General features: G+C 50.2%; 1 pseudogene; it reads right to left on the bottom strand.

Moving 5' to 3' along the window:
* Window positions 1–9,493: 9,493 nt before the first annotated feature.
* On the bottom strand, window positions 9,494–10,523 carry LOC132417036 (transmembrane protein 25 pseudogene; annotated as a pseudogene).
* Between the last annotated feature and the right edge of the window lie 2,788 nt (window positions 10,524–13,311).

Genomic DNA, 13,311 nt, shown 5'->3' with positions numbered 1-13,311 from the left:
GAGGAGAGGAACCTGGAGCTGGCTCTTGAAGGATGAGTAGGAGTTCAGCAGAATGACAGAGAGGGGCCATTCCAGGCAGAGAACATTCCTCGAGGAGGCCTTAGGGAACATTCCTGAATGGGATGTAGAGAGACAGATGGACTGAGTCAAAGGTAAGTGGCAATGCAGAGTCAGCCACGCCCTCGTTCGGTCAGCAATCATCTCCTGCCACATTGCTAGCAGACACACAGGGGCCCTGACAATGACAACGTCAGGTGGTAGGTGAGGCATGCCCAGTGTACCTGCATAGCAGCACATGTTCCGAGAGGGCTCCTGGTTGCCCAGCCCTGGGCTGGCTGGCCTCTGCTGGGGATCCTGAGAGGACTCTAGCCTGGGTGCTGGCTCTGGACAGCTCCTGTTCTGGTGGGTGAGCCAGACTGGGACACTGGGGGTCACAGCCCAGAGTGGTCAGTGACTGAACAAGCAGCAGAGGCTGGGGGTGCTCAGATGACCCTGGATGGAGGGACCCAGGAAATCTTCATGGATTGGGAAGCTCCCTGTTCATTTTATTAAAAATTATCACCACCACCGCCGCCACCAAGATACTTTTTTTTTTTTGGCCATGCGGCATGAGGGATCTTAGTTCCCCGACCAGGGATCGAACCCACGCCACCTGCAGTGGAAGCGCGGAGTCATAACCACTGGACCGCCAGGGAAGTCCCGCCAAGATACTTTTGTGAAATATAACAAATACCACAATATAACATATAATTGTGAAATATAACATTCAGAAAAGTGCATAAAACATAAATTGTACAGTTAATAAGCTGTTGTGAAACACCCATGCCTCCCATGATAAGACATACATTAGCAACACCCCAGAATTCCCCCCACCCCCTTTCTGTCATGTGCACCCTCCTGATCACAACTCCTCTTCCCCTAGCTAGGAACACTATTCTTTCTTTTACAGTAATAATTCCTTGCTTTTCTTTAACTTTCTAGTTTTATGTCACTCAATGAAATAGTTTTATCTCTTTTTGAATTTGATATAAATGGAATCATACAATATGTTTTCTGTTGCGTCTGGTTTCTTTTGTTCAACCTTGTGTCTGTGAGATTCTTCCACGTTCTGTTTATTTGTAGTTGACTCATTTTTATTGCTGCATAGTATTCATTGTATGACCATCCCACAGGTAGTTAGTTCATGCATTGCACTGTTGATGGACATTGGGTTGTTAGCAGTTTGGAGCTGTACTGTATAATGCTGTGAACATTCTTACGTGTGTGTGTGTGTGTGTGTGTGTGTGTGTGTGTGTGTGTGTGGTGTGTGTGTGAACAAATGCTTTTTTTTTTTAATTTATTTTTGGTTGCGTTGGGTCTTTGTGCGTGGGCTTTCTCTAGTTGCGGCGAGCAGGGGCTTCTCTTCATTGCAGTGCGCGGGCTTCTCATTGCGGGGGCTTCTCTTGTTGCGGAGCACGGGCTCTAGGCACGCAGGCTTCAGTAGTTGTGGCTCCTGGGCTCTGGAGCGTAGGCTCAGTAGTTGTGGTGCACGGGCTTAGTTGCTCCATGGCATGTGGCATCTTCCCAGACCAGGGATCGAACATGTGTACCCTGCATTGGCAGGCAGATCCTTGTCCACTGCGCCACCAGGGAAGCCCAATGCTTACATTTCTGTTGGGATATACCTGGAAGGAGAATTGGAGAATTCCTGGACATGGGCAAGAGTATGTTCAGGTTTGGTCAATACTGCCTAATTAGTTTCCTATGAGTGCTGTAACGAATTACCACAAACCTAGTGGATTAACACAGCATAAATGTATTCTCTCACAGTTCTGGAGTCCAGAAGTCTAAAATTAGTTTCACTGGGCTGAAGTCAAGGTGTTGGCAGGCCCGTACTCCCCTTGGAGGCTCCACGTGAGAATTTGTTCCTTGCCTACTGTGGCTTCTGGTGGCTGCCAGTATCCCTTGGTCTGTGGCTGCATTACTCCAATTTCTGCCTCTGTACTTACATTGCCTCCTCTCTGTCAGTGTCAAATCTCCCTTTGCCTCTCTTACAAGGATCCTTGTGATTGCACTTAGGGCTCACTCGAATAATCCAGAATAGTCTCCTCATCTCAAAATCTGTAATCACATCTGCAAAGTTCTTTTTGTCACATAAAATAACATTCACAGATTCCAGACATTAAGCCACGGACTTTTTTTTTTTTTTTTTTTTTTTGGCTGTGCTGCATGGCTTGCGAGATCTTAGTTCCCTGACCAGGGATTGAACCCGTGCCCCCTGCAGTGAAAGGGCAAAGTCCTAACCACTGCCGGGGAATTTCCTTGGGGGACGTTTTTCAGCCTACTACACTGGCAAATTTCTTTTCTAAACCGTTTATACCGATTTACTGTCCCACCAGCACTGAATGAGAGTTCTCTTTGCCTCACATCCTTGCCAATACCTGGTATTGTCAGACACTTTTAATTTTGTGGTAGGATACCATTGTGGTTTATCTTCCTTCTCCCTCATGATTAATTTCTGCTCACTCTTGAATGAGGAGTAGGAGATCTTTGGGTGGATAGAATGGGCAAGGGTATTCCAGACAGGTGGAATACCATGTATGAAAGGTCTCAGGAAACATTTGTTTAAACTGAGTAAGAGGTTGCTTTTTTTTTTAAGCATTAAGTTATTAAAAGTAAAGAGTATGCAGAGAGAGAAATGGAACAAAGTCAAGGGTAAATAAGATGGTCCAATATGAGGCTCTGGTTGGGCAGGGAAGGGAGAGGAGCCACGAAGGGGTCTGGCCAAACTGGCAGAAAACAGAAGGCTGAAGGGAGTGGAGCTCTCTCTATGAGCTGATGCCACAGGTGTGGTGGCAGCGGAGGCCTGCCAGCCCTGGAAGTCAGGTTCCGGGGTCAGAGCGCAGGACACTGGATTTTGAACATGGAAGACAGTACTGGGTTGTGGTTTAAACCAGGGATTTTAAATTTTTATTTATTTTTTTAATTGAAGTACAGTTGATTTACAATGTTGTTTTAATTTCTGCTGTACGGCAAAGTGATTCAGTTATACATATACGTTCTTTTTTATATTCTTTTCCATTATAGTTTATCACAGGATATTGAATGTAGTTCCATGTTCCATACAGTAGGGCCTTGTTGTTTATCCATTCTATACATAATACTTTTATCTGCTAACCCCAAACTCCCAATCCTCCCCTCTCCCACCGACCCCCCCTTGGCAACCACAAGTCTGTTCTCTATGTCTATGAGTCTGTTTTTGTAAAACCAGGGATTTTTAATTTGGGACCCAGAGAGCCCCGTGTTACAATCCTGGCTCTGCCCCTTTACTGAACGTTACCCATGACTTTTCTCCTTCCCTCACCCCCAAATCATTCAACAATCATTTACCAGTGTATACTTCTAGCTACTAGAGGATGGGTCAGCTCCAGTCCCTCTCTTGCCATGCTCTGGCTTTGTGGGGGATGTGATCACTGAGGGATGTGATCACTGTGGGAACTCAGATGAGGCAGACACCAACTCTAATCTGGCTTCACAGAACCCAGGCTTCCTTGAGCCTTAGGTCCTCGGGTTCTATCACCCTCTGTTCCACTTCCTCATTGACATCTGTTGACTCCTTGCCTACTCCCCCTCATTCCTGAAGACCGTAGCACATCCTCACAGACTTCCTGTCCACCCCAGCCCCCGCCGTTCTGCTGGGATACTTAACCTCCGTGTGGTGACCCATCCTTCTAGTTATCGAGCGTCTTAGTCTCTTTCTACCTCATCCTTGGTGACCTTCCTCCCACACCAGCCGTCCACTCCCATGACCACACTTAGTCATGACCCGGAAGGGCAGTGCACACAGTGAACATTTACTGAGCACTTATACCACATGCCAGGCACTGTGCCAAACGGTTTACATGTTTACCCGTCCCCGAAACCTGTAGGGTTGGTATTTTAAAGACGAGGATACACACTCAGGAAGGTGAAGTCACTTCCCTGGGTGACACATTTAGTAAAGTGGCAAAGCCAAGATTGTAACAGAGCACTCTCTGGGTCCCAAATTAAAAATCCCTGGTTTTAACCACGACCCAGTACTATCTTCCATGTTCAAAATCCAGTATCCTCTGCTCTGATCCCAGCACCTTCCTTCCAGGCCTGGCAGGCCTCCGCTGCCATCACACCTGTAGCATCAACTCATAGAGAGAGCTCCACTCCCTTGACCCCTCTGTTTTCTGCCAGTTGGCCAGACCCCTCCTGGCTCCTCTCCCTTCCCTGCCCAGCCAGAGCCTCACATTGGACCATCTGATCTCTCTGGCTAGCTCTCTAATAGTCAGGGTCCCGGCGGGAAACAGAGGGCACCACAGCTGGGATTTCAAAGATCATTTAATGAAGGGACTTTTTGCAGAGGGTGTGGGTCAGGTTGAGAGAACCAACAAGGGAGGTGAAGACAGCGGGAAGTTGGGACCACTCTGAGGTCTGCAGGGGTCAGGAGAGGAAATGATATTACTGGAGCCCGGTGAGACCGTGGAACATACCTGAGCAGCGTCAGCGTTGTGGAGGGTGCAGCCACTCTCAGAACTACGGTACTCTGACTTCCCTGGCGGTCCAGTGGTTAAGACTCCGCGAGTCCAATGCAGGGAGCGCAGGTTTTGTCCCTGGTCAGGGAACTAAGATCCGCGTGCCACGTGGCTCCCCCCCACCCCCCCGCCAAAAAAGAAAAGGGACAAAAAACCATGGTAGTGGGAATTCCTTGGTGGTCCAGTGGTTAGGATTCCATGCTTCCACTGCCAGGGGCCCAGGTTTGATCCCTAGTTGGGGAACTAAGATCCTGCAAGCCACGTGGCATGGCCAAGAAACAAACAAACAAACCACGGTACTGATCCAGAGCTGGGAGTAGGAGGTGACATATCCAGAATGACCCAGTTAGAAGTCAGAGGGCAAGGCAGCCTGGATGATGCTGTTCATACGGGCAGAGAAGGGTGGAGGTGGGCCTGGAGGGCAAATGGAAAATGGGCAGCGCGCTCTGGGTTCCTGTACACCCTGGCCTCTGCCTCATCTATCAGCACATCCCTAACCCTGGTTCAGGTGGCTGAGATTGGCTCAGAGAAGAATGGTGGCAAAGTGGTACATATAGGTGCCACTCCGACTTCTTGGTCAACCCCCTGTCAGTCACCACGCTCCCATGAACATCCCCCAACCCTACCCTTTCATTCTCAACAAATAAAACTAAGGCTAATCAGTCATTCATTTCTTTCAGCTTCCTATACACACCTATAGGAATTCACACCCACCTTTACTTCCCTTCTCCAGGCTCTTTTCTAGTCCAGCCTCTCCACCCATGCATCGCCTATCATTATGACTCCCAGAATATTACTCCTTCATTCTTCCCTTCTCTGTTTCAACAGTGCTTCCTTCTCACTCCTTCTTCTTAGCCTATAAATATATGCAAATTTCTACCACTTTAACAACTAACAAGGACTTTGCTGGTGGTCCAGTGGGTAAGGCTCTGGGCTCCCAATACAGGAGCAGTTCCCCTGGTCGGGGGACTAGATCCCACACGCTGCAACTAAAGATCCCTCGTGCTGCAACTAAGACCCGGTGCAGCCAAATAAAAAAACAAAAACAAGAACAAAAAACCTCTACCTCCCTTTACTCTGTGCCCCCTCTAGTGCCTGCCCTTTGTCTTTCTCCTCATCCCACCCAAAATTTCTTGAAAATAAGTATGAATTAGGGTTCTTTGGCTGCAAGCAACAGAGACTGACTTGCTAACTTAAGCAAGCAAGGAATTTATTAGAAGGAAATAAAGGTGGCACACACAGTGGAAGGAAAGACCGAAGAACCCGGCTTCAGAAAAGACTGGAGCCAGGGCAGGGGCGGGAATCGAGAGAGCAGGAAGGAATGGCGGTTTCCTCAGGGCCCTGGCTGCTGCATGAATCAGCTCCAACCAGGTTCAGGCGTCCTGTCACGTAAGCTCACAATTCAAATTCCAGGGAGAGCTTCTGATTGGTGCAGTTTGAGTCATGTGACCTCCCTTTGGCCTGTGGACAGCTGGGCACCCTGGCGGACAGAGTCTCATGGAATCGTACGTATCTGGTAGGCCATGGGTGGTTACTCAGAGAAAAATCAGGGAGCTGTCATAGACGGTGGGGAAATGGCTTCTGGGCAGGCAGAAACAATAGATGTCTGTGCACTCCTGCTCGTCAGTCAGCCCCAGGCTTCATCTCCCATCTGAGTCCTCAACTCACCGAAACCATTTGCACCGAGCTTGTTAATGACCTTCTCTTGCCAAATCCAAGGACATTTTTCAGTCTTTATCTGCAGTTTTTAACTCCATTGACCAGTGCCTCTCTTTTGAAAATCTTTCCTCCCTTGGCTTCTGCAAGACAAATCAACCCAAGACTTAACATCTTAAAATAACAAACATTTATTATCTCATAGTTTCTGCAGGTCAGAAATCCATGAGCAGCCTAGCTGAGGGGTTGTGGTCTCTTCTGAAGGCTTGGGTTGTGTGTGTGTGTGGATGGATAGCATGACCTAGTTTCCCCCAGGGTGAGTGATCCAGTAGAGGGGGAGAGAGAGAGAGAGAGAGAGACAGAGAGAGAGACAGAGAGAGACAGAGACAGAGGAAGGGAGGGAGAGAGAGAGGGAGGAAGGAGAGAGGCAGGAGAGTTGGGGAAAAAGAAAGACATGCACTACACAGGCAAGGAAGCTGTGGTGTTTTTTGTTTTGGTTTTTTTTGGCTTGCAGGATCTTACTTCCCCAACCAGGGATTGAACCCTGGGCCCTCGGCAGTGAGAGCATGGAGTCCTAACCACTGGATTGCCAGGGAATTCCCAGTGTGGTCCTTTTTATAACCTAATCTTGGAAGTGACATCCCATCACTTCTGCCATATTCTGTTTATTAGAAGTGAGTCACTAGGTCCAGCCCACAATGGGGAAGGGATCACACAAGCACGTGAGTGTCAGGAGGCAGGGTCACCGGGGGCCTCGTAGGGGCTGCCTACCTCGGCTTCCATAACACAGCACATTCAAGGTTCTCCTTCCTCCCTGACAGCTTCTCTGGTCCTTGTAGGGGCTCCTCTTACTCTGCCCTGCCTTTGAAATGTGGCTCTTCCCCTGTGCTCCTCCCTTGGCCCATAGCTCTCTCATTCTTCATATTCTTCCTGAGAGAGGTCCTCCACCCTCATGATTTTAGCTATCACCTGTATGCTGATGATGCCCAAATCTTCAGTGCAGACCTGTCTCCATGATACTGCACGTAAATATGTCCAAATATTGACTGCAGAGCCAATATAAACTCTTGGACCCAGGGCATGTCCCATGAGCACTGCAGACATAAGAAGTTCCATAAAGGGACTTGCCTGGTGGTGCAGTGGTTAAGAATCCGCCTGCCAAAGCAGGGGACACGGGTTTGAGCCCTGGTCTGGGAAGATCCCACACGCCGTGGAGCAACTAAGCCTGCGTGCCACAACTACTGAGCCTGCGCTGTAGAGCCCGTGAGCCACAACTACTGAGCCCACGTGCCACAACTACTGAAGCCCACGCGCATAGAGCCCGTGCTCTGCAACGAGAAGCCACTGCAATGAGAAGCCTGCGCTCCGCAATGAAGAATAGCCCCCGCTCGCTGCAACTAGAGAAAGCCCATGTGCAGCAACAAAGACCCAACGCAGCCAAAAATAAATAAATAAATAAATTTATATTAAAAAGAAAAGCTCCGTAAAAACTTCACTGGGGAATTCCCTGGCAGTCCAGTGATTAGGACTCTTTGCTTTCACTGCTGAGGGCCCAGGTTCAGTCCCTGGTTGGGGAACTAGGATCCTGCAAGCCTCATAGCGCAGCCAAAAACAAACACAACAACAAAAACAGAACTTCATTGAGTAAGTTCTATGCCGCCTCCTATTTTCTCCCAGCTCAGCAAACGGGACCTCCACCTACCCTGGCATCCAGCTGAGGAGCGTGCCCTTGACACCACTCTCTCCCTTACCCTCATATCCAAATGTAAAGCCTTGCTGACTGGATTTTCCTCAAGGTTTTTCCAGCCTGTGCCCTCCTCTGTGTCCCTGACACCAACATCGTAATACTGGCTTTTAGTACCTCTTGCCTAGGCTATTGCAACAGCTTCCTGATTTCTCTGGCCCCCACTCAAAAATGCAAAACTGCCCTTGATGAAACCCCCATGGCCTCTGAGATCAAAAGATGCTTAATGACTGGGCCCCATCCAGCCTCTCCAGCAGCATCTTCCTCTCACAGCTTGTGCTCTAGCAACCCGCCCGCCTGTCTGCACACACCCTGCTCTTCCTCATGTGTCCGTTTTTTTCTGTTCATACTGTCCTCTCTGAGTTTAATGCCCCCTGCAATTTCGGGAGAATGATTTCCCCTTGAAAACTCAAGAGAATTTGAGCTCTTGACAGCAGGAGTTATATCCTCTCCTGCTTTGCATCCCCAGCACCTTCCATGGAAGTCACACTTATGTAGGTACCTCAGCTTGTGTATGGAATGGATGAATGTATAAGCTGGAGATTTACAGTAGCATAGGGTATGGGAGCTGGTTCTTTTTTTTTTTTTTCACTCAGTCAAGTTTATTGAGAATCTACCACGTGCTCAGCACTGTCCTTGGCAGTGACGTGAGAAAAATTACAAAACAAGATATCAAGAAGGGAAAAATACACTTTGCACTCTGTTAATTTGCAATCTTTTCCACGTTGCTTTTCAAAAGTGTTCTCGGGTTGTTTGGGGATGTGATCTCCCTGCTTTTTCCATGTCCCCCTAAGGTTTCCAGCACTCTCAAGTTATGTGCCACTGTGGCCATCCCCTAAAGAACAGGGGATGGGACAGGAAGAACAGCTTCCTGCTGATGGGGTAGTCAGGGCTGGGGTCCCATAGCGGGGTGGATACTTTCAGCGGGAACCCGTCAACCCCAAGGGCTCAGGGCACTCACAGTGAATCATGAAAAGGCCAGGCTTGGGGAAGCCCCAGACAGGGCCCTGGGGCCCTTGCTCACCCCCTCCCCAGAAGACGTGCTGAAAGTGCTAACACTGTAAGAAAACAAGGCATAGCTACATGCAGGCCTGGACGCACCAGACTTCTCACCTCCCATTCTTCCCCTTTCTTGTGCTAACACCAGGCGCTGGCACCACCAGGGCCCAGGCCAGAGGGGAAGTCTAGTGCCAAGTGGAGAAGGTCCAATGTATAACCTGTGATGCCCAAGGGGGGCTGGGGCAGAGAGGTGTGCAGCAAAGGGTACTGGTTTGTGCTTGGCCGGCGCTGCTGGGCCAGAGGTGCGTTCCTGTGCAAAGGGCAGGCTGGTTCTCTACAGCTAGCAGGGTCCTAAATTTTCCCTGAGGGAGCAAAGCTGCATAGCATGGGAAGGAGATCCAGGACGTGCAGGGCCCTCCCAACCAGGCACGCCCCCAGTGCTGAGGAGCACCGGTGTGGGGCACAGAGCTGCCCCAAGCCGACAGGCCATGCCACGCTTAGATGCTGGATGACCTCCAGGCACACCTGGACAGAGAGCCCCATCCGCCTGGGCACAGGCAATCATGCAGGCCCTCAACCAGAGTTGGAACAAGGGCTTAGGTCCAGCTGGCAGCCTTGCCAAGGATACCAGTGACCCAGAGGACAAGCAAAAGTGGCAGTGGCGTGGCCTCTTCCCGTTGGCAATGTGGCCAGGCCTTGGAGGAGGACCGGGAGGGTGCCCAGGGGCCAAGAAGGAACCCTCTGTCTTGGCCTCAGCTCAGAGTCAGATCTCATCACTGCTCACACTGGACACCCGATAAATGTAGCCCAGCATTGGGAGACGGATGAAACCTCGGCTGCTGAGGAGGCCGCCGGACTCCAGATCCAGAAACTCTGGCTGGCTGTTGTCCTGAGCCATCTGCTGGTCTGCTGGTTTCCCTCTGGAGTCTGGAGTGAGGTCACTGAGCTGCAGGTGGAACGGGAGGGACATGTTCTCCCGCGGCAGGCGCACGTTGTTGAATTTCAGGTTGTTGGAGTCACTAGGGATCAGGGATGGGCGCCGGGAGGGGCCTGCGGCCGGAAGCGAGGCGCTGGTGACACCCACATCGTTGGTGGCCACCAAGGAGAGATTGTGTCAGGCTGCGGAGCTGCAGCTGCACGGTGTGTTTGGTGAGCCACGGGTAGTTCTGGGCAGCCAGCACCAGGAGGTCAGAGGCATTGACAGTCACCGGCCCATCCTGGTCGATCCAGGTCACGTTGGCAGGCGGGTTTGCACGCGCCAGGGCAAAAAGGACGACCAGGAGGCCCGGGCCTTGAGCTTCCTGGTACTTGGCCCCAACCTGGGCAAGCTCCAGCTTAACTGTACACCTTGCAGGCACAGAACTGAGCACTGACTCCACGGGACAAACAGGCACACGCTCGCAGGTACACAGAGCCAGCCAGCAAACGTGCAGCCTGCACCAGGCCCAGACACACACACACACACACACACACACACACACACACACACACACGCATAAACACTCGGGTACACGTGCCCCTCCCCCAAAGGGACCGTCCTTCTCCCGACCCCGGCTCTCTCCTGCCCGCTTTCCTCACCCCATCTACGCCCCTTTTCCTCTCCTCTGGATTTGGGCTGAAGAGGAGGGGATCCAGGAGGCGGGGGTCACAAAACATGCCCGCCCCTGCCTCTGGGAGCTGGTTCTTGAAGTCTAATAGGTTAGCCAGGGGGAGAAGAGTGGGAAGGACATTCTAGTTATAGGGAACTGCATGTACCAAGGCCAGGAGGTAAGAGGAGGCGGATGCAAGGAAGTAGTGGTGGTCCGGTGTGGTCGGAGGATAAGATGCATGGTGGGCAGGGACTGGAGGGGGAGGGGAGCCAGATATTGCAAAGGGCCTGAAAAGCTGGCTAAGGGGTTTGGCTTTTGTCCTGTTGGCAGCAGGGAGCCCTGAAAGAGTTTGAAGCAGGGACTTCATCAGAGGCATGTTGTGGAACGATCACCCCAGTGGCCAGACTGGAAACTGGGAGGCGAGGTAGGAAGCAGGTGCATCGGGCCAAGCAGGAGGTGTGGAGGCCTGAACCAGGACACTGCGGGCAGGGAAGAGAAGAGGAGATGCACTTGAGAAATATTAGGTTGAATTCTTTGAAACTGCTCTTTTGTAAAAAAAAAAAAAAAAAGCTGATTGACGATTGGTAATTTTCATATGGTTCATCTTTTTAAAAAAATAATTTTATTGTTTTTTTCAGTTGGTTTCTACATTTTATTTATTTACTTTTAAATTTTTATTTTATATTGGAGTAGAGTTGATTAATAATGTTGTGTTAGTTTCAGGTGTACAGCACAGTGATTCAGCTATACATATACATGTATCTATTCTTTTTCAAATTCTTTTCCCATTCAGGTTATTACAGAATACTGAGCAGGGTTCCCTGTGCTATACAGTAGGTCCTTGTTGGTTATCTATTTTAAATATAGCAGTGTGTACATGTCAGTCTCAAACTCCCAGTCTATCCCTCCCCACCGTTTCATCTTAATATTAAGGCGGGAAATGAACTGAATTCGATTGCAAGCCCGATTTGGATATGAACGTGAGGAAGAGGCTGTCAGGCTGGGGGCCATTTTTCTTGACTTCATTGCTAGATCAGATGGAGCTGCTACTATGGGGGGAGGGATCTCAAGTGTGTGTGTGTGTGTTGGGGGGTACGATGGGGAAGAGGCATTTCAGGTTAGACTTGTTGATTCTGAGGTGCCTTTGGGACCTCCAGGAGCTGGCTGGATATCTGGTCTGAAGCTTAGGAGAGAGGGATAAGCTGGAGACAAATTTGGGGTTACGAGCAGAGAGAAGACAGTTTGGGGTAGGGATGATTCACTCTGGGAGAGCAGCCGAGACAGCAGGAGAACCAGAGGAGTGAACTTTCTTAGATGTAAAGAGCATTTTTAAAAGATGGTTGTGACCGTGTGCTGCAGAGAAGGCAAGTCCCATAGGACTGAAAAGCGCCTATTGGATGTAGCAAGGAGGAGGCCATCTGCAAGGGGGAACATTGATGGGGGTGGTCTGGACTGGGCTCTGGTGGGGCAGAGACTAGGCCCTGGCCTTGACACTGTCCCTTCATCCTCAGTAATGCATGGCTCCAGCCACCAGGGGGCAGTGGCCACATGGAATCCAGGCCGGACGGATCCACTAGGGCCAGCAAGCTTGCAGATAGATGTGGGCAGCGGGCAGGGACTGGGGGGGCGGGGGGATGGCCCACTTCAGAGGTTGTTGCCTGGTGGGGAGGGACGTTCCCACATGAAGGGAGCAGGAATGAAGTTCCGGAAGGACAGGGGAAGGAACCCCTGTCTGTGGGGCGGCCGAGGGCAGATGAGCAATTCCCAGTCCTGTCTTGCTTGCAGTTTCCCTCTTGTGGGCCTTTGCAGGTGCAGGTGGGGTTTATTCAACCCAGTACTCCCAATGGTCATGAGGTTTGTATTTTGGACCTTGATTTTCTCTACTCTCATTACTTGATAGCCCTACTTTGCATTCTGTGTTGGAGGCATACTGAACTTTTTTCAGTCCCCTGCTACCATGTGAAAGTCCTTCTTCCATGGAAACGCTTTGCCCTCCACCTCCATCCTTAAGGTCTTATCTCAGGCATCACCTCCTCCTGAAGCCCTCCCTCACTGCCCCCTCCACCTCCTCTTGGTTCCTACTGAGCACAGTTTTCCCTATCTTGAGCCTTAACGTTCTGGCGCATAATTTTTTGTTTATTTATGTATTTTTGCTCAGCTTTATTGCAGTATAATTTAAATACAGTCGTTGACCAACTGTAAGTGTACAGTGTGATGGGTCTTCACACACACAGGGTCATGTAACTGCCCCCAGTCATGATGCAAAACATCTCCGTTACCCCCCAAAGTTCCCTCCTGCCCTTTGCTACAGTCCCTCCTCCCAATCCCAGCTCCTTTCCACCACTGAGCTACTTTTCTGTCACTAGAGTTTCGCTCTATCTAGAATTTCGTGTAAATGGAATCCTATCGTATATAGTCTCCTGTGACAAGCCTTGTTCACTTTGCTTTTCGGGTTCATCTGCGTTGCTGAGTGTGTCAGTAACTGCGTATTTCTTGCCTTTTTCCTCCCCACAACAGGATCTCTGTGAGGGTCACCTTTGTGTTTTCAGCTCATAGCACGGTCCTAGCGCAGACTAGCACTCAGTGAATGTTTCTTAAATGGGACTGAATCATACGCTCTGGGAGAGACAACCTAGAAGAGCTTCTTGATCCTTGGAAGTGCATAACGCTAGGCCCATCTGCAAGATGTCCGGTGGCCTTCACATCGCTCTCCAGCCGCTCTTCCATTTGCCCTGGCCATTTCTAGCCAGCAGGCTCTCGCTCCTCTGCTCCTTTCTAAGCT

The sequence above is a fragment of the Delphinus delphis genome, chromosome 20 (genome assembly GCF_949987515.2).
Source record: "Delphinus delphis chromosome 20, mDelDel1.2, whole genome shotgun sequence".
In the NCBI taxonomy this organism is placed as follows: domain Eukaryota; kingdom Metazoa; phylum Chordata; class Mammalia; order Artiodactyla; family Delphinidae; genus Delphinus; species Delphinus delphis.
Note: the sequence above shows the minus strand (reverse complement) of the source record. Positions and strands in the feature narration are given on the sequence as shown.